At 35.6% G+C, this 20,299-nt stretch overlaps 1 protein-coding gene across 1 annotated transcript in view; it reads right to left on the bottom strand.

Annotated features, from left to right (window-relative positions):
- The window catches only part of Fife (regulating synaptic membrane exocytosis protein fife), a 1,049,884-nt gene that overhangs the window by 778,416 nt on the left and 251,169 nt on the right, over positions 1–20,299 (bottom strand). The gene's annotated exons all lie outside the window — the stretch shown is intronic.

The raw sequence follows: 20,299 nt of genomic DNA, 5'->3' as shown, positions 1-20,299 counted from the left end.
TCGCAACTACAGAGGTTATATCAGCGTCGCCGGATGTGCCGGAATTTTGTCCCGCAGGAGTTCTTTTACATGCCAGTAAATCTACTGACATGAGCCTGTCCCATTTTAGCACACTTAAATGCCATCGACCTGGCCCGGGATCGAACCCGCAACCTTGGGCATAGAAGGCCAGCGATATACCAACTTGCAACCAGGGCGACCCAAACGTAGATAAATATATCGCTTTATACAGGGTATTTCCGAGGTGGAGTAGAAACTTTCAGGGATGATGGCGAAGGACACATGTATCAATTTGATATAGGGAACCCTGGTTCGGAAATGACCGAGTCGAAAGTTACAAGCAAAAATAGTTCTGTGGAAATAAAATAATTTTATTCCTCTCTACATCTTATTTATGTGTATTTATCTGTACATCTTACACATACTGTATTCATCTGACGTTGTTTACGTTGTCTACTTACAGTATTCCATTCAGTGCGCTGTCTGAGTGATGGGGACAGGAAGCTGCACTAAAGCATTTTTCCACGACTGTTCCAAAAGTTATGGGAAGGAGGGCACGTGGTGCCAAATTACAATTCCATTTCCACACAACTATTTTTGCTTGTAACTTTCGACTCAGTCCTTTCCGGACCATTGTTCCTTATCTCAAATTGATACATGTGCCCTTCGCCATCATCCCTGAAAGTTTGTAACACCACCTCGGAAACAGCCTGTAGAATTCAATTTTTCATCCCACTCTACTGATTGTAAAAGAACACTGAGTTTGGCTGGAAACCGCTGATATTGTCAATTATGAGAATAATTTATGCTTAATCTACATAATCATTTTTCCTGACACTTTTCACGACTTCCAATAGTGGTTTCACCTATTGAGGATTAGCGAAACTCTTTAAAAGTTTGTCAATTTGCAATATCTTTGGTTCTGACTTATCCCATGGTTGGAAAGTTCGCTTACACCAGGCCTGCAGAACTCGCAAGTAGGGGAACTATGACGTCAGCTTCACTCCACTTCTATTGGGGATGATCGACTTGCGCCGCGAGAATGAATGTTCGTGCAGCCGAGCGTAACTAGAACGCCGTGACCGCACACACAGGTAGAAAATGTGGGTGGGGTAAGAAAGGGGAGGAAAGAAGTCGCTCTCAAGAGCTGCAGTTCTGCAGGTCTGGCTTACACGATCATAAAATCGTAAGTCGGATACCTTTGAACGTCAGTGTGTCTAACCAAAAGAATGCAGAAGCTAATAATTGTGCCATAATTCTGTTTAAGGTTGTGAGCAGATAGGGGGAAAACGCTCCTTCATTTTAATAATTTTATAATGATTATTACAACTTACTCGTGGCTTTTAAGGGAACCCGGAGGTTCATTACCGCCCTCACATAAACCCGTCATCGATTCCTATCCTGAGCAAGATTAATCCAATCTCCACCATCATATCCCACCTCTCTCAAATCCATTTTTATATTATCCTCCCATCTACGTCTCGTTCTCCCTAAATTTTTCCAGCCACAGAACACATTGCACTTTTCTTTGGACGTCCGTCTTGTATAATTAATTGTAACGATGAAAATTATTGCATTGTTTTGTTCTATTGTTACCGTCTTTTATTTACTTCAGTGTTTCAAATTTACAGACGAAAAACTTTGAGAGAGTTTTATTGTCATCTGGCAGCAATATTAGATTTCTATCTCTATTCATTAAAAAAATACAGTATAATTCTCTGAAACCCCCACAATGACTTTTGGGACACAGTGTATACTGTCAATTTTAATTTTGTAAGTGGAATAAAATTCACAACACATACAAATTATCAATATTATTAATTTAACTATGCCTTCCCAAAAACTTAGTTTAGTCTCTCTGAAAACGTTACACTTAGTTTTAAGATACTTCACCCTTTACCTGTTCTGATCAGTACTGAATGTTTTGAAGACGTTTTTTAGTATATGGATAAAGGATAATTTCCTTAGGTATGCGATATATTGTAGCCGCACATTTCGCTATTACACTCCGCATTTTTTTTTGCCAACAATTGCTATATGATTTCTCAACCATAGAGGTGCCAACTTATCAAATGAGTTATCAGTAATCCCACAGTGCTGTGCGCGAGTTCTCCCCGCCATCTTGCTGGCAAAATCAGTTGTAAAGTGCATTAGGACCTAATTTCACGTTACCTCTCACTACAGCGAACAAAAAAAAAACTTTGTAGCATATTTTCCATCTAGTAGGCCTAGTTGCTTTTCTGAAAATTTCTTCTTGAAGCATATCCACTTTTCAATGTGATGTCGCCTTTCTCTCTCTCTCTCTTTTGTACGGAGTAGGGACACGAAGGCTTATTGTGCTTACTACTCCTATTCTTGTGAATGATTGGGTAGCCGAATGGCCGCGTTCTTGTACAAGTACAGCACGCTGCACCGTGACCTTAACCCGGGCTATTGTATGGATGATAATGATTTGTGAATTAATGATGTCGAAATGAGTCCGAGGTCCAACGCCGAAAGTTACCCAGCAATTCTGCCTCAATTGGTTGAGGGAAAACCCCGGAAAATACCCCAACCAGGTAACTTGTCCCAACCAGGATTTGAACCCGGGCCCGCTCGTTTCATAGACAGACGTGCTCACCATTACTCCACAACGGTGGACGTGACGTCGTCTTAGTCTTCTGGATTAGAAATTATCCCAGTGTTGATCTGTTTAATGTTGGGCTGAATTTTGTCTGTTTTTTTCTCACAACACTGAAGTCTATTTTCATAGTACTAGAAACACAACTTTACTTAACGTTTTATATTCACTTTCATTTCTGAAATCTGCAATTAATTTTGGCTCTACGAGTGCTTGCATCTATTCTACATTAATTTATAAGTAGGTATTGTATTGATAGGCTGCAAATTCGTCTTTATGTATATCATGTTATATTCATTAACCAAATTTGGACATCTTTAAATAGAATACCGGTATTCAAGAAGTGAGTACGAAATATTTCTGTGTGAAATATCTACAACTCTGCATGCTTAAGAAGTTCAGTCTCAATTGAAAATTTATTTATACTTTTTCCGTCTCAATTGAAAAATTCTTAACATTTTTTCTCAGTCTTAGTAAGATTTTTTTTTACATTACCTTTCATGTCATTTGAATATTTCTTCAAATTTTTCTCTCGATTCAAAATCTCTTCAAGCTTTTTCTCAGTCTCGATTGAAAATGTATTCACACTGTCTAGCTTTCATTAATCAGGTAATCTTATCGTACTTTAATTTTTATTGTAATTGTAATTGTAAATTTAATGTTAATTGTACTTTTACTGTTCATATTATAGTTGTAATCCCTTGGTAGAGGGGCAGAGAAGGCCTGACGGCCTTATCTCTACCAGGTTAAATAAATAAATACTAATAATACTACTTTTTCTCAGTCTCAATTTAAAATTTATTTACACTTTTTCTCAGTCTCAATTGAAAATTTATTTACAATTGTTCTCAGTCTCAATTGGAAATTTATTTACACTTGTCCTCAGTCTCAATTGGAAATTTCTTTGCATTCGTTCAGAGTATAAATTTGAAATTTTTTACACTTAATCTCAGTCGCATATTAGATATTTCTTTTCACTTTTTATCAATCTCAATTGAAAAATTCTTTACACATTTTATAGGTCTCCATTTCAAAACTCCTTCACATTTTTTATTAGTCTCAAGTGGAAATTTCTTTACTCATTTTATCAGTCTCAATTGGAAATTGCATTATGTTTTGTTATAAGCCACAAATTTAAAATTTTATATACTTGCTCTCAGTCGCATATTAGAAATTTCTTTACAATTTTTGTGAGGCTCAATTAGAGAATTCTTTACACATTTTATCGGTCTACATTGCGAATTTCTTTACACTTTTTATTAGTCTCAATTCCTTTGAACATTTTGTCAGTCCCAATTGCAAATTTAATTATTTTTTTTGTTATCAGCCCCAATTTAAGATTTTATCTACTTGCGCTCAGTCGCATATTAGAAATTTCTTTACAATTTTTTTTAGTCTCAATTGAAAAAAATCTTGTACTTTTCATCAGTCTCAATTGCAAAATTCTTGACATTTTTCCCTCAGTCTTAGTAAGATATTTCTTTACATTAGCCTTAATATCATTTGGAAATTTCTTCAAATTTTTCTCTCAATTAGAAATCTCTTCAAGTTTTTCTCAGTTTTAATTGAAAAATTATTTGCACTTGTTCTCAATCTCAATTGAAAATTTATTTACACTTATTCTCAGTCTCAATTCGAAATTTCTTTGCATTTGTTCAGAGTATAAATTTGAAATTTTTTAAACTTACTCTCAATCGCATACTAGAAATTTCTTTTCACTTTTTTATCAGTCTCAATAGGAAAATTCTTTACACATTTTATCGGTCTCCATTTGGGAAATCCTTCACACTTTTTATTAGTCTCAAGTGGAAATTTCTTTACTCATTTTATCAGTCTTAATTATTGGAAATTTCATTATGTTTTGTTATCAGCCCCAATTTAAAATTTTGTATACTTGCTCTCAGTCGCTTATTAGAAATTTCTTTACAATTTTTGTCAGTCTCAATTAGAGAATTCTTTGCATATTTTATCGGTCTACATTGCGAATTCCTTTAAACTTTTTATTAGTCTCAATTCCTTTGAACATTTTGTCAATCTCAATTGGAAATTTCATTATTTTTTGTTATCAGCCTCAATTTAAGACTTTGTATACTTGCTCTCAGTCGCACATTAGAAATTTCTTACAATTTTTGTCAGTATCAATTAGAGAATTCTTTACACATTTTATCGGTCTCCATTGGGAATTTTTTTACACTTTTTATTAGTCTCAATTCTTTTGAACATTTTGTCAGTCTCAATTGGACAGTTCATTATTTTTTGTTATCTGCCTCAATTTAAGGTTTTGTATACTTGCTCTCAGTCGCACATTAGAAATTTCTTACAATTTTTGTCAGTATCAATTAGAGAATTCTTTACACATTTTATCGGTCTCCATTGGGAATTTTTTTACACTTTTTATTAGTCTCAATTCTTTTGAACATTTTTTCAGTCTCAATTGGAAATTTCATTATTTTTTGTTATCTGCCTCAATTTAAGGTTTTGTATACTTGCTCTCAGTCGCACATTAGAAATTTCTTTACAATTTTTGTCAGTCTCAATTAGAGAATTATTTATACATTTTGTCTCCATTGCAAATTCCTTTACACTTTTTATTAGTCTCAATTCCTTTGAATATTTTGTCAGTCTCAATTGGACAGTTCATTATTTTTTGTTATCAGCCTCAATTTAAGACTTTGTATACTTGCTCTCAGTCGCATATCAGAAATTTCTTTACAATATTTCTCAGTCTCAATTGAAAAAATCTTGTACTTTTCATCAGTCTCAAGTGGAAAGTTCTTTACACATTTTCTCAGTCTCAATTAAAAATTTCTTAGCACTTTTATTTTCGGAAGAATTATATGTATTTTTTTGTCGTGATGATAATTTCCCTTTAACCGTAATGCAATAGCAGTGAGGAAAAAACCATATTAATTATGGAGAATTCGTAATAGTAGCTATCTCTGCAACCACATCCTTTAAAACAATGGCTTTGGTTTTGATTGTAAATATATTCAAGTGACGTTACCGTGTGGCAGGCATGTTTATAACATCTGCGCTTCCTGTGCTCTCAAGACAGCGTGTACGCGGCATCGTGTCGCAGTGAGGTGCCATGCAGGTTCTCGTGACGAGGCGTCAAGCTCTTGTCTTTATTAGTTTGTAAGTTAATTAGCTGCCATTTGGATTAGCGAGGGGCTGCCGCCCCCGACGCCGACGCCGCGTCCTTGCTCGCTGCTGTTCCCAGCCGCTCACTGCCAGACTCCCCGCTACAATTAGCAGATAATTTAATAACGAATCAATAAAGCAATAATATCCACACATACGTTATTTATCGGACTAATGTATTTTCGTTATCTAATTTACTTCGGTAGCAAAATTTTATTCAACATTCTTTTCAAGTTATGGAAGTTATTGGAAAAGCATGAAATACAACGATGCGATCGAGTATTGTGATATCGAAAACGAAATTTTTTTCTTTACTGGTTTAGGTTTTTAATTTTTTTTATATTAGATAGATGGATTTATTGAGTAATATTATACATACAGATTTTTATATTACTTATCATAGTTTTCTCTAAAATCCAACGTACGTGTCTTCTGACCGTACGTGCTTTGTACCTAAAACGAGTCCTAATTTGTAGGTTTCACCCCCCCCCCAACCTATGATTATATCCAACTACTCACTAAAAGAACATACATATTAAAATCAAAATGGCACACAAAACATAGTATATAATATATCCTAACCTAAAACAGACATAAAAGTGTATAGTTGGGTAGATACTACTATCCCTTCCTCAGTTTGTGTCACAAACTTCAAAAGCTTAAGTTCTAATCTTTCTCGCCTTCAAGAGGAACAAGCCAATCTTTTGTTCGTATTCTCTATTCCCCATGAGGTCAAGGCATGCAAGCGAACTCCTATTCTGACTGAGCATCGAGGGTGGTAGATATTTTCTCCGTACATGTTCCAATTCGACACTGTAATACATTTTTTACTTACTAGTTGGTAATTGACATTTCATCGTGCTCTTTCTGTAGAAAATGGCCGGAACCATGATTTTATATTATTAACGATATAGGCCTAGGTACGTGAAAAATTAAAAATGTTCATCATCATCATCATCATCATCATCATCATCATCATCATCAACAACAACAAAAACAACATCATCATCATCATCATCATCACCATCATCATAAGGCCACCGGCATAGCTCAATCAGCTGAGGCGCTTACCTGCATATTTGAATTTGCGCTCTGGCGTGGGTTCGATTCCCGCTCCGACCGAATAACTGGTTGAGCTTTTTCCAAGTTTTTTCCCGACCGTAAAGCGAATGCCAGGTAATCTGTGATGTATTCTCGGCCTTATCTTGCCAAATACCATCTCACTATCACTAAACCCATCGACGCTAACTAACTTAATAGTTGACACTGCGTCGTTAAATAACCAATTAAAAATAAATAAAAATTAAGTCCTAATCAATCAATCAATCAATCAAGGATTAAATCATTTGGTTTGTTCCGATTTCATGCTCTGTCTAACAAGGTTGAAGTTGTTCCTTCCATCTTTCTTTCGGACGGCCCATATTTCTTCTTCCTCTGGATCTATATTCGTAGATCTGTTTGGGAAAACATCCGTCGTTCATTCTATTTAAACGTATTACCCAATTAATTTTATATAGGTTTTTAGTAGGTTATTTTATGACTCTTTATCAACATCTTAGGTTATTTAGCGTCTGAATGAGATGGTGATAATGCCGGTGAAATGAGTCCGGTGTCCAGCACCGAAAGTTACCCAGCATTTGCCCATATTGGGTTAAGGAAAACCCCCTGAAAAAACCTCAACCAGGTAACTTTTCCCGACTTGGAATTGAACCCGGGCCACCTGGTTTCGCGGCCAGACGTGCTAACCGTTACTCCACAGGTGTGGACTCTTTGATATAGGTCAGTTACTTTTAAAACGCTAGTAATGTCTTGATATTTAAATATGTATTGTTTGGAATTATTAAAAGGTGGAGTTACTGTACTTACGGCATTTAAGGAACACGGAAGTTCATTTCCGCCCTCACATAAGCCCGCCATCTGAGCAAGATTAATCCAGTCTCTATCATCATATCCCACCTCCCTCAAATCCATTTTAATATTATCCTCCCATCTACGTCTCGGGTCCACACCTGTGGAGTAACGGTCAGCGCGCCTGGCCGCGAAACCAGATGGCCCGGGTTCGAATCCCGGTCGGGGCAAGTTACCTGGTTGAGGTTTTTCCGGGGTTTTCCCTCAACCCAATACGAGCAAATGCTGGGTTACTTTAGGTGCTGGACCCGGACTTATTTCACCGGCATCATCACCTTCATTTCATTCAGACGCTAAATAACCTAGATGCTGATACAGCGTCGTAAAATAACCCAGTAAAAGAAAAATCTAGTCTCGGCCTCCCTAAAGATCTTTTTTCCTCCGGCCTTCCAACTAACACTCTATATGCATTTCTGGATATGCCGTAAAGTACTGCGTTGCATTTTTCCTCTCATAACTCGTATTTTTATGATCTACTGAACATTTTCAAGGTGGTATTACTTAATACAGATCAGACACAGGCCATGTATTCACAAAATATGATTACTTAAAGACTTTTAATATTCCAAATTTATGCAACAATCGCTCCTCTATTACGTGCTAAAAGATTCCGAGGCTCACCGCTGGGGGCGCTGATTTACAATATTGTTATATACATACATACATACAAATGACTTTCAAGGAACCCGGAGGTTCATTGCCGCCCACACATAACCCCGCCATTGGTCCCTATCCTGAGCAAGATTAATCCACTCTCTATCAACATATCCCACCTCCCTCAAATCCAGTTTAATATTATCTTCCCATCTACGTCTCAGCCTCCCCAAAGGTCTTTTTCCCTCCGGCCTCCCAACTAACACTCTATATGCATTTCTGGATTCGCCCTTACGTGCTACATGCCAATCTCAAACATCTGGATATTTTGGTCCTAATTATGTCAGGTGAAGAATACAATGCGTGAAGTTCTGCGTTGTGTAACTTTCTCCATTCTCCTGTAACTTCATCCATCTTAGCCCCACATATTTTCCTAGGAACCTTATTCTCAGACACCCTTAATCTCTGTTCCTCTCTCAAAGTAAGGGTCCAAGTTTCACAATCATAAAGAACAACCGGTAATGTAACTGTTTTATAAATTCTAACTTACAATATTGTTGCCATTACTTACTGAATGTCCTAATAGTAATTCTGTTTCTTATATTTCGTATATTGTATTGAAAAGGAAAAGTTCCCTTAATATGTGGCATTATCCGGCGATAAGAATTTGCAGAGACGTATGCGATAGTTACAGTGGAGACCCTAGTTAAGATTGACCTGGCTGCAGGAACATTTGCGAGGGTTCGTGACGGATCGGTATTCGCCGACGACATCCTGAGTGACCGACCGTGCGAGATCTCTTCATGCCACACTAATTACATCGTGCGGGCTGTAACGTGATGTACGCAGCCATTTAGCACTAACAGCTCTGCCTCAACACTTCCCCGGGATGCAGTGCGTCCAGCCAACATCGCATGTGTCATGCCACCGGCAAGAAGAGACTTCCAAAATAGAGACCACAGATGGGGCACTTAAAGAACATAGCTAACAACTAACCAAAATTATAAATTAGGGCTCGGAAGGTGTAGACCTAAAAGTCAACAGAAAAATGACCTATAAAATAGGTACCCTTAAATTTCTAAAAATATAACATTAAAATATAAAAAATGACAATGACGTTAGTAGTAAAATACAAACAAAATAGTATACTTCCACCTGTGAAAAACTGTAACCAAACTTAGTCACTAACACACTGTCATAAAAAACTGACGTGAATATGTTAGGAGAAAGTCCCCAAACGATTAGGGAAAACACGGAAATTTTACTTGAACAAGTAAAGCGATAGGTTTGGAAGTAAACTCCGAAAAGACGAAGTATATGATTATGTCTCGTGACCACAATATTGTACGAAATGGAATATAAAAATTGGAGATTTATCCTTCGAAGAAGTGGAAAAATTCAAATATCTTGGAGCAACAATAACAAATATAAATGACAGACGGGAGGAAATTAAACGCAGAATAAATATGGGAAATATCTGTTGGTTATTCGGTTGAGAAGCTTTTGTCATCTAGTCTACTGTCAAAAAATCTCAAAGTTAGAATTTAAAAAACAGTTATCGGTTGTTCCGTATGGTTGTGGAACTTGGACTCTCACTTTGAGAGACGAACAGAGATTAAAGGTGTTTGAGAATAAGGTTCTTAGGAAAATAATTGGGGCTAAAAGAGATGAAGTTACAGGAGAAAGTTACACAACGCAGAACTACATTCATTGTATTCTTCACCTGACATAATTAGAAACATTAAGTCCAGACGTTTTGAGATTTGATACTTGGAATGTTACAAGTCTATATAGAAAAGGAGGGGTAACATTAGTAGCAAAAGAACTAGCTAGATATAGAATAGACTTTGTGGGAGTACAGGAGGTTAGGTTAGATGGAAACGGCATAACACAAATAGGAAGGGGAAGGAAACGATAATCACCAATTAGGGACAGGATTCTTTATTCATAAAAGAACAAAATCAGCAGTAAAAAAGGTTGAATTTATCAGTGATAGGTTATCGTATTTAGTACTTAAGGATAGATGGTGCGATATCGTAGTTATAAATGCTCATGTCCCTACAGAAGAGAAAGAAGACCATATAAAGGATAGCTTCTATGAGAAAAATTAAACACAGAATAAATATGGGAAATGCCTGTTATTATTCGGTTGAGAAACTTTTATTATCCAGTCTGCTGTCAAAAAATCTGAAAGTTAGAATTTATAAAACAGTTATATTACCGGTTGTTCTGTATGGTTGTGAAACTTGGACTCTCACTTTGAGAGAGGAACATAGGTTAAGGGTGTTTGAGAATAAGGTGCTTAGGAAAATATTTGGGGCTAAGAGGGATGAAGTTACAGGAGAATGGAGAAAGTTACACAACACAGAACTGCACGCATTGTATACTTCACCTGACATAATTAGGAACATTAAATCCAGACGTTTGAGATGGGCAGGTCATGTAGCACGTAAGGGCGAATCCAGAAATGCATATAGAGTGTTAGTTGGGAGGCCGGAGGAAAAAAGACCTATGGGGAGGCCGAGACGTACATGGGAAGATAATATGAAAATGGATTTGAGGGAGGTGGGATATGATGATAGAGACTGGATTAATCTTACTCAGGATAGGGACCAATGGCGGGCTTATGTGAGGGCGGCAATGAACCTCCGGGTTCCTTAAAAGCCAGTAAGTAAGTAAGTAAGTCCAGACGTTTGAGATGGGCAGGGCATGTAGCACGCATGGGTGAATCTATAATTGCATAGGCCTATAGAGTGTTAGTTGGGAGGCCGGAGAGAAAAAGACCTTTGGGGAGGCCGAGACGTAGATGAAAGGATAATATTAAAGCGAATTTGAGGGAGGTGTGATATGATGATAGAGACTGGATTAATCTTGCACAGTTCAGGGACCTATGGCGGGGTTATGTGAGAGCGGCTATGAACCTGCGGGTTCCATAAAAGCCATTTGTAAATAATCTTCATATTATAGTTTCTTTTATTCGTGTAATAGTCAATTAAATCCCACTCGAGTTTTATTTTCTCTAGGTAAATCAAAACCTCTAGTGAGATTAGCGTTGATAAAATTTCGTCAACATGTAAATGAAAGCCACGCCACTGATTTCTTTTTGCAAAGAATCCAAACTGGGTTTTTTCGTCAAAAAAAGTTCAAAATTTTACCCATCTTCTGCGTTATTATATTCTTACATTTATGTTTATAAGTAATCTCAATTGAATAAATATTTGCAGTAAAATTATATTAAATTCACGCCAGGAAGTAACTTTCGAGTGAGACTATAATCAGAGAGAAGCAGATGAAGAGTGGAAGGATTATTTTAACACAGCATTAAAGGGTGTCATAAAATGGACAAATTAAATATTATATTTTTTGCAAGGGAAACTTGCTTTAATGACAATGAATGACTATGCTCTAATCCTGGTTTATATGGACCGCTAATCCGATATTATAGGGATATCGTATGAAATATAGCTAGAACGTTCAGAACTGTAGACAAATCCTATTACCTGGACAATCAGCTATACCATTTTCTTTATCCAATTAACGGAAGTGGCTGCTCCTCGCCTGTTGCCGTCACAAAACAGCAACACCTTAATGGATTGCGCTAATATTTCGAAAATAAGTGCGACGGGCACCGGAGATGTACGAATCGTAATGTGGCGTGTCTGTGTGCGTTTTAACAAAAGTTTTTAGAATGAGGTACAGTAGAACCCAATTTATCCGAAATAAAGGGGTCGGAGCTAGAGATGAACAAAACTAACCGCCGCTCTCGCTCGCTATGTTCGTTGCATTTGTCTTTCTAGTCTCGTCTCATAACTCTCGTGCGTTCCGAGTCTCGCTCATCATTCTCGAAATAGTATTTGGTCGGCGTGGAAAGATTTCGTAACTTTGAATAACATACATCATTGAACTAAATAACATTGAGACAAAAGACAAAAACAAAACAGTTTCTCAGTTATCAAAATGTTCTTAATTTTTATGTTTCCAAACAATATCACTACACTGTAAATACGTTAACGGAAAACCACAATTTCAAGTCACACAGAGTTTATGTGCACTCGATGTGGGTCGTAGTCTTAGGGCCGATTGTATAAACCATTTAATCTTAGATTAGAGGTTAAATTTATCCTCGTTCTAGCTGAACTTGGAATTTTGTGTTGTATAAAGTCTAATCTGAGATTAATTTGTCTCAAACTAAAGTCAACTTTGACTGAAGAAATTTCTCCGATTAAGTTAGATGATTCAAGTTCAGTTATTTCTTTTCTTTTTGAAATATAAGGGTGACAGATTGTGCAAAAAGAATAACCATTATTATTAATATTAACAGATATGGTAGATACATTTATATATGTTTTTAATTTCTTGTCTTAATACACAAAATTCTTATATTTTATAAGGCTCTATCGCGTCCAGCAGTATCAAATAACATAACCTATAATTATATTATGTTTATAACAATCATTAATTATTAATGGATATGATACGTACATTCATAAATTTTCAATTAACTGTATTACTAAACGAAAATTGTCGTTTTATAAAGCTTTATTATGTTTAGCAATATCAAACACCGTAACATGATAACAATTTGGAGAACGGTCAACCTTCTTATTGTCCGCCATTATTTACAATGCACAAAACAAACCAGTGTCTCCAAACAGAGGGTACGGAAAGTCGCCAAAAAGTAGCTGAAAAGTCGCTAGATTTCTCATTATCAACAAAGAAAGATTCAATTTTTTCACTATGGGGTGCTAAAAAGGTCGCTAAATCCCTATTTAACCAATACAAAAGTTAAAAGAAATTGTCGTTGAAAAAGAGTTGAAGTCGCCAAATTGGCAACACTGAACAAACCTGTAAAACATGGTCCGCGCATTACATACATCTCCTGTTTATGCGATGTTGCCAAATTCTATTCACGCGAACTTAGACTGCATTTGAACCAAGGTAATTTGATCGCAGAAAAGTTTTATACAATAGAAGAAGGGTTTGAACTCGGTTCACTTTCCGATCTACGATCAAAATTGATCTTTAGTCAGGGAGTTTTATACAATTGGGCCTTAGTATAGTTGAGGCGTTCAGAGCTAAAGTGGTGTAAGTCAAGAATGGGTAATGAGGGTAAAAGTAAACATTCTGTAAAATACAGCGCAAAGTAGCAATTAATATTCAGTTTATTTAAACTATTAATAGTCAGAGGATAACAAGAAGGATATATTAATTGCTGCTTTGCGCTGTATTTTACAGAATTTTTACTTTAAACCTCATTACCCAATTTTGACTTACACCACTTTTGCTATGAACGGCTCAGTTGTAGTCGTAGTCTTAGGCCGGGTTGCAGAAACGCAAATCAAATCAGTCTCTGATCGCCAATCAGTTGATGTCTAATTTATTTCATTGTTCATTGCGTTGCACAAACGTGAATCTCCAATCAAGTTATCTCAATTTACTAATTGCTGATTTGAGAAAGAAATACATTTGAGAACAGTGCTATTTAGCAACCACAGCCAATTTGATGTTATTTAAAAGTCGCGAAACGAATGCATCAAGTGGGCGGTGACTAGGAAAACAAGTAAATGTTCAAGTAAATGTTTTGTTGCTTTTTGTAGAAAGGAAACAGGTGGATTCTATTTGTATATAGACTACAATATAGTGAAAAAAAAAAAAAGCCAACAAAAAAAAAAAAACGTGAGGGGGCTTCTGTTGTGGGATTTGCTAGGGGAGTCGACAAGAAATTGGAATATGCATAGCTTCCATAACCCAAAATAATTCCATTTCCCATCTCTCTGTTTACAAATGGAGCTCGTAACCTACTCATTAAAAATATTGTGTTGCCATGTGTAGAACCCTGCCAATGGGCTACAACATTCCAGAATTTCAATGATGGTGTAGACTACATATTGCCTGTATATTCAGAGAAAATAAACCTTTTCTATTTCGATAAAGTTCGGCATCATTTCAACCAGGTGATTGGATGGGGATGTGAACAGTCTATACAACCAATATTAGGCTACTCTTGGAAATCCTGACATGACTGAAAATTCTCTCTGGATTTCAAATCATTCCCTGTTTGAAGTTTGGGGATTTATGAGACCCTGCCATAACAAAGCAATTTCATACGTAACATTCCTAACTACTCGGCAAATAGTTGATTTGTGGACCCTAACAAGATAACCCAAGACCGCCTGAAAAATTCCAACAACATAAAATCTCAGCATTATTAGAACTTGGTTCATAGGAGAAAGTGGAAGGTTTCGATTTGTCTGTCTGCATATATTTGTTTCAATTTTTGAAAGTAACAAAACACACGAATCCTTCCTAAATCTTTGCTCAAATTTTCTGTCATTATACATAAAAACAATTCATGTCTATCACGGAAACGCCTTCTTCTTAATAATCTTTTTTTCATTCCAAAATTTCTTCATCAGAAGAATCCATTATGTCGAAAACAATATTGTTACGCTATAACTATTTACTATATACATTACAGTAACTGCATTATAAACAGAACAACATAAATAGCCTATTTAATCGATGATCAGTGACTTAACCAGCAAAAATCTGTTGATCATATCTGATGGAAGACTGATCTCCGATCAAACACTGATTGTTCTTTCTGCAACAGAAATAGAACTGATGGCCAATCAAACCCTCCTTGATTGACAATCATATTTTGATCGGTGTTTCTGCAACCGGGCCTTAGTATTAGTAGTAGTCGTTATAGTAAAGGTCCACATATTTACCTTTATAAACTAAGACTGAAAACATAGCCAGTAATTCCGCCATTCTAACACGTTAGGCACAGCAATTTTATCATGACATGAGTATGTTAACTCATCAGAGCTTATAACGTGTAAACGGTAGAAATCCTCCCTCTTTCTTGCTTGAGTTTCGCATCTTGAGCTAGAATACCCTTTTGTTCTCATCCTGTCTTTAAGCAAACCTTGTAAACAGTATAGAGCATTTTACTTATCTTATTTTCTCTATAGCAGCGGTGGCGAAAATGTAATTGTGCGTCAAGCCACTGTGTAACCTGCAACATGCATAGCACCTATGGAGGGAGGCGAACACCCGAAGGGGAAGTGAAGCAACTGTCCGACTTATTAACGGATTTTCATTTTCCTTACGTCAAGCACTTAAATATAATTTTATACAGTATAAGGCTACAAACTAATGTTTAGTACGTGTAACGAAGAAAGAAATGAACAATATCACAATCTAACATTAACTGTCTTCAGAATGTCTCTGCGACAAAGTTTCAAAATCAGGAATTATGTCACTTACTGCCAGTCGTAGTTGATCACGAAGGTATTTGTCTGTCAGTCGTGATCTAAATTTGTTTTTTCCCCATTTTAATTGTTGAAAATAATTTTTCACAAACGTAAGTTGTAGCGAACATGGCTTCAACAGAGCAAAGATTTTAAAGTTCAACATTTGTCAAGTCCTTACATCTAGCTTTCAAGTTTCATTTGACATCACATAGTAAATCGATGAGTTCAAATTGAAGAGCTAACCGCATTATTCGCACATCTGCTGAAAAAGGGTCGACGTACAGAGATGATGATGATGATGATGATGACAACAATAACACTTAACCTTTTAATGTTTCATCAGTAACATGTAGTATAATGCCGTTTTATGTTATACAACCGTTTTCCTCGTAATACTTGTGAACAAATCATACATTTAATATTCTCATCATATTGACAGCAAAATAATGCGTCCTCCCATCTTACTTGGAACTTTCGTACATAGTTTCGAGAGAGACATATGCCACTCGCAGGTCAGAGACAAATACAAATGGAACGGAGTTTGACTCCAGTGAGTGAGAGGGTGGGGGTTGGCGGAGGTTAGAAGCAGCAAGCGAAATACACAGCTATCACTGCGAGCCACAATGTCTCGCGAGTCACGTTCTCGCCACGGCTGCTCTATAGGAATGGAGGAAGTTATATTTATACATATTAATTGACTTCTTTTTGCCCTCATACTGTATTCTGTCTGAAGTTCCCCCACTTAAAATGAAAGTTCTTGCTTCGTAATCGACTATTATTGTAGAAATTCAGTTTTATCATGCTCAAAACATGTTTAATCCAATTAAGATCGTTATTTTTAGAGTTTTCAAATTATTGGTTCTTCTTTCACTTCTTTTGACGTTTCCTTATTTTTAATTTAACAATGTATGAAAGAGAATTTTCGTTGAATGAATCTCGTTCTCTCTTCAAAGCGTGGCAGATAACTACAGCCAATGAGTAAATAAATCCCGTTTTCTCTGTAATGCCAGTTTACAACGATCTCCTCTATTATGAACGCACGCGATCCAACGGCCTTGAACTTTATTGTGTTCAATTCCCATCCCACTCAAATCATCCCCATCTACAGAGCAGCCGTAACGCTATCAGCTGTCCGTAATAGGATTTTCAAATACTATCACAGCCTGCAATACTGTTTCATTTTTTCCTTCGTTCATTTTATTTCAGGAAACCCTCGAATCGTTAAAGCGTCATGACATGATATTGACAGTTTATGAAAAGTATCCGTTACGCTACGTAAAAAACCACAAGTGGACAGCGCTACACAAGTGCGAGGGATGTCTAAATGAAGTGAGTGACATCAGAATCAATGAGCTGTTATGGAACACTTCTATTACTTCGTGTACAGGCAATATTGTAACAAATTTGTATGTGTCGAAGAAATTTATAGGCCTACTCATATTGGGGTTTTACGGTCTATCCTTCCTTGATAAACGATTTTCTAAAGCTCAGATTTAAATACATACGATCATTCAAAAGTCACTTCGAAATTTAAAGCTTTATGCATATTATAAAACTTGAAGTATAATTCTCAAAATCATAATTCTGTTAGTAGACTAGTTTTCATTATATACATCTATATTAAGTATTAAATTACATAATTCTGATTTTTGTCTTATACAGTGTAAATGTCCGATTATTAAAGAGTCCTCTGAAGTTAAGTATTTAGGCATAATTTTCGATAATCATTTAAAATGGAACCAACACATTAATTACCTTTGTAATAAATTACGTAAAATGATACTATATTATTTTGTTTTATTGAGGAATTAATTACTTGTCAATAAGTTTATTACGCACGATATATTAAACTTTATTTCAATCGGTAATTATGTATGGAATTATAGGATGGGGTAGCTCATTTAAATCCAATTTTAATCCACTTTATTTATTACAGAAGAAAATAATTAAAATATGTCTTCATAAATCTATTGATTTTCCATCTCAAAATTTGTTTTTAGACTTTAATATACTTAACTTAAGACAAATTTATTATATTGTATTAATAAAATTCATATATAAAAATCGAAATAATTTTGAAACAAAAGGTATGAATTCTTTAAGATTGTTTGAACCAAAATGCAATACTGTTACAATATTTAATCATAGTAGTAATTTAGGCCCAAGAATATATAACAAATTTATATTTAAATATCCTAATCTTGTCAATTCTAATAGTTCTAGTATTAAATTTAAAAAGTTATGTATGGATTTTATAAAAATGGAAAAATTGTAAATTTAAATTTATATACTATAATTGCATAGTAGACATAAGACAAATTGTATTGTATAATTATTAATTTCAATTGAGGAATCCGCCCCTGAGCACGAGTTCTACTCTTTCAGGGGCGAGTTAAAGTTTTTCTGTATATGTTATATTTTATGTTACAATTGAAGCGTCGGCTGGAACAACGTTGTAAGTTACAAAATTTTCATTCGGCATGTTTCCGTGTAATAATGTTGTATGTCATGTTACTTTGCTATACTCCTTGGTTTGGAACCGTCCATCAATGCAGTACGTGAAATTTGTCTACTCAAAAGTTTGCTACCCTCATAAGAACAACGTTGTACGCGTACACATTTTTGCAGCTCCTGTAAATTTTACCAAATGTAATTTATAACGTTGTTCCAGCCGACGCTTCAATTATTAGCAAAAAATAAATAAATATATAAATAAATAAATAAATAAATAAAATTTGTTACTGTATGCATTTTCATAATTACCATTTTTTTTATTAATACATTAATATTTTAGCACTGCTACAAGAATTTTGAAGTTTTCAGGCCCTGTTTCATCACTAAATGTTAGAAAACAGGTGGTCAAAAGCTATTATGAAATCAGTAGAAGTCTTTCTCAAGGTCAGGTGCGCAGAAAGCTTATTTGGGTTGCAATGGATGACGCCATACATGTGCAGTAGCGATGCCAGTAATATAAGCAGAGTCAACAAGACCCGATGCAACACAGAACATCTAACAAAGAAACTTTCATGCCCAAATCAGCATGATCTCAAGTCCATGGCTTTCACACAGTAATCAAACTACATACATAAGATATAGACAGACACACACACATACATACATGAGTGTCCTGCCGCAGGCAGGTCTTTCACTCCAAACCCAGTATTCTCTAAACTTTCTGCCTTCCTCTTAGTTCTCGCATGTGATCCATATATCTTAATGTCGTCTATTATTTGATATATTCTTTCAGTCACCATTCCTTCCAGTGCATCCTTCAGTAAGCAATTTCTTCTCAGCCAGTGATCCAACCAATTCATTTTTCTCTTCCTGGTAGTTGCAATCCAATTCTTTCTTCACCAACTTTTCCAATACAGCTTCTTCTTCTTCTTCTTCTTCTTCTTCTTCTTCTTCTACACTTCACGGTATAGGAAAAATGCCTGTTCCGTCCTCACAGCATATCTCTCCATCTCTTCTTTGGACGTCCCACGTCCCTCCTTCCAATCGGTCGGTATTGATACAGTAATTTTGGTAGTCTCGAATTGCTCATCCTATCTACGTGATATAACCAATTATTACGGTAGCTTTCAATTTGTTCGTTTATAGAAACTGTGTGCAATTCTGTTCTAATTTCTTCGTTTTTAACTTTGTCCATTAGTGTGCAACCTTTGGTTCTCCTTAGAAAATACATTTCTGCACTTTGAATTTTTCTTTTTGTACTGTTCGAACTTACCCAGACTTCACTTCCATATAATAACGTTGGGATTGCCATTGTTTTGTAAAATTTCATTCTAGTTCCTTTTCTTGTTTTATTTCTTAATGTCTTATGGATGGTGCTGCATATCATCTTAAATCTGGACAGTTTAGTGTCTATGTCTTTTAAATTTCCTGAGTAGACACTCATTTCACAAGCTAAATATTTATAATTGGACACCTGCTCCAAGGGTTGTTCATCAATTATAATTTTTGATCTCATTTGCATTTTTCCCAAGAAGGCCATTATTTTAGTCTTACTTTTCGATATTTTAAAGTTATAGCTCTTCGCTATTTGATTTAATATATGGAGAGAGTATTGTAAGTCATTTTCGGTTTTCTGTATTAAAACCACGTCATCTGCATATAATAAAATATTTATTTTTCTTTCTCTGTTTATTTTTATGCCTGGGTTAATAATGAGTTTCCATTTTTGAATAATGTCATTCATATAAATATTAAAAAGGGTTGGCGACATGCAACACGCTTGTCTAACTCCTTTATTTACTATTATTTTTCTTCTGTTCTGTCATCCCCTGTGTTAATGATTATTTTAGAATTTATATATATATATTTTTTTTTTTCACTACATCTACAGCTTCCTTTCTTATTCTGTCTGCCCATTTCACACGCTACCTTCTTCTCCATATCCACATTTCAAATGCTTCTAGTCGCTTCTCTTTACTTCGTCGTAATGTCCATGTTTCTTTCCCAATCAATGCCATACTCCATACAAAGCACTTACTAGTCTCTTCCTTAAATTTTTTTTTCAGAGATCCCCAGAAGATGCTCCTTTTCCTATTAAAAGCTTCCTTTGCCATTGCTGTTCTCGTTTTGACTTTCTGGCAGCACCTCATGTTACTACTTATAGTACACCCCAAAATCAGTGAGACGGAAAAAATCAGCGATATCGAAGTGAAATGAGAGATATCGAAAGAAAATCAGATAGATCGAAGGCAAATCAGGGAGATCGAAGAAAAATGAAATACATAGTTGGAAGAAAAATCAGAACGATTGAAGAAAATATTTA

The sequence above is a fragment of the Periplaneta americana genome, chromosome 14 (assembly GCF_040183065.1).
Source record: "Periplaneta americana isolate PAMFEO1 chromosome 14, P.americana_PAMFEO1_priV1, whole genome shotgun sequence".
Classification (NCBI taxonomy): domain Eukaryota; kingdom Metazoa; phylum Arthropoda; class Insecta; order Blattodea; family Blattidae; genus Periplaneta; species Periplaneta americana.
Note: the sequence above shows the minus strand (reverse complement) of the source record. Positions and strands in the feature narration are given on the sequence as shown.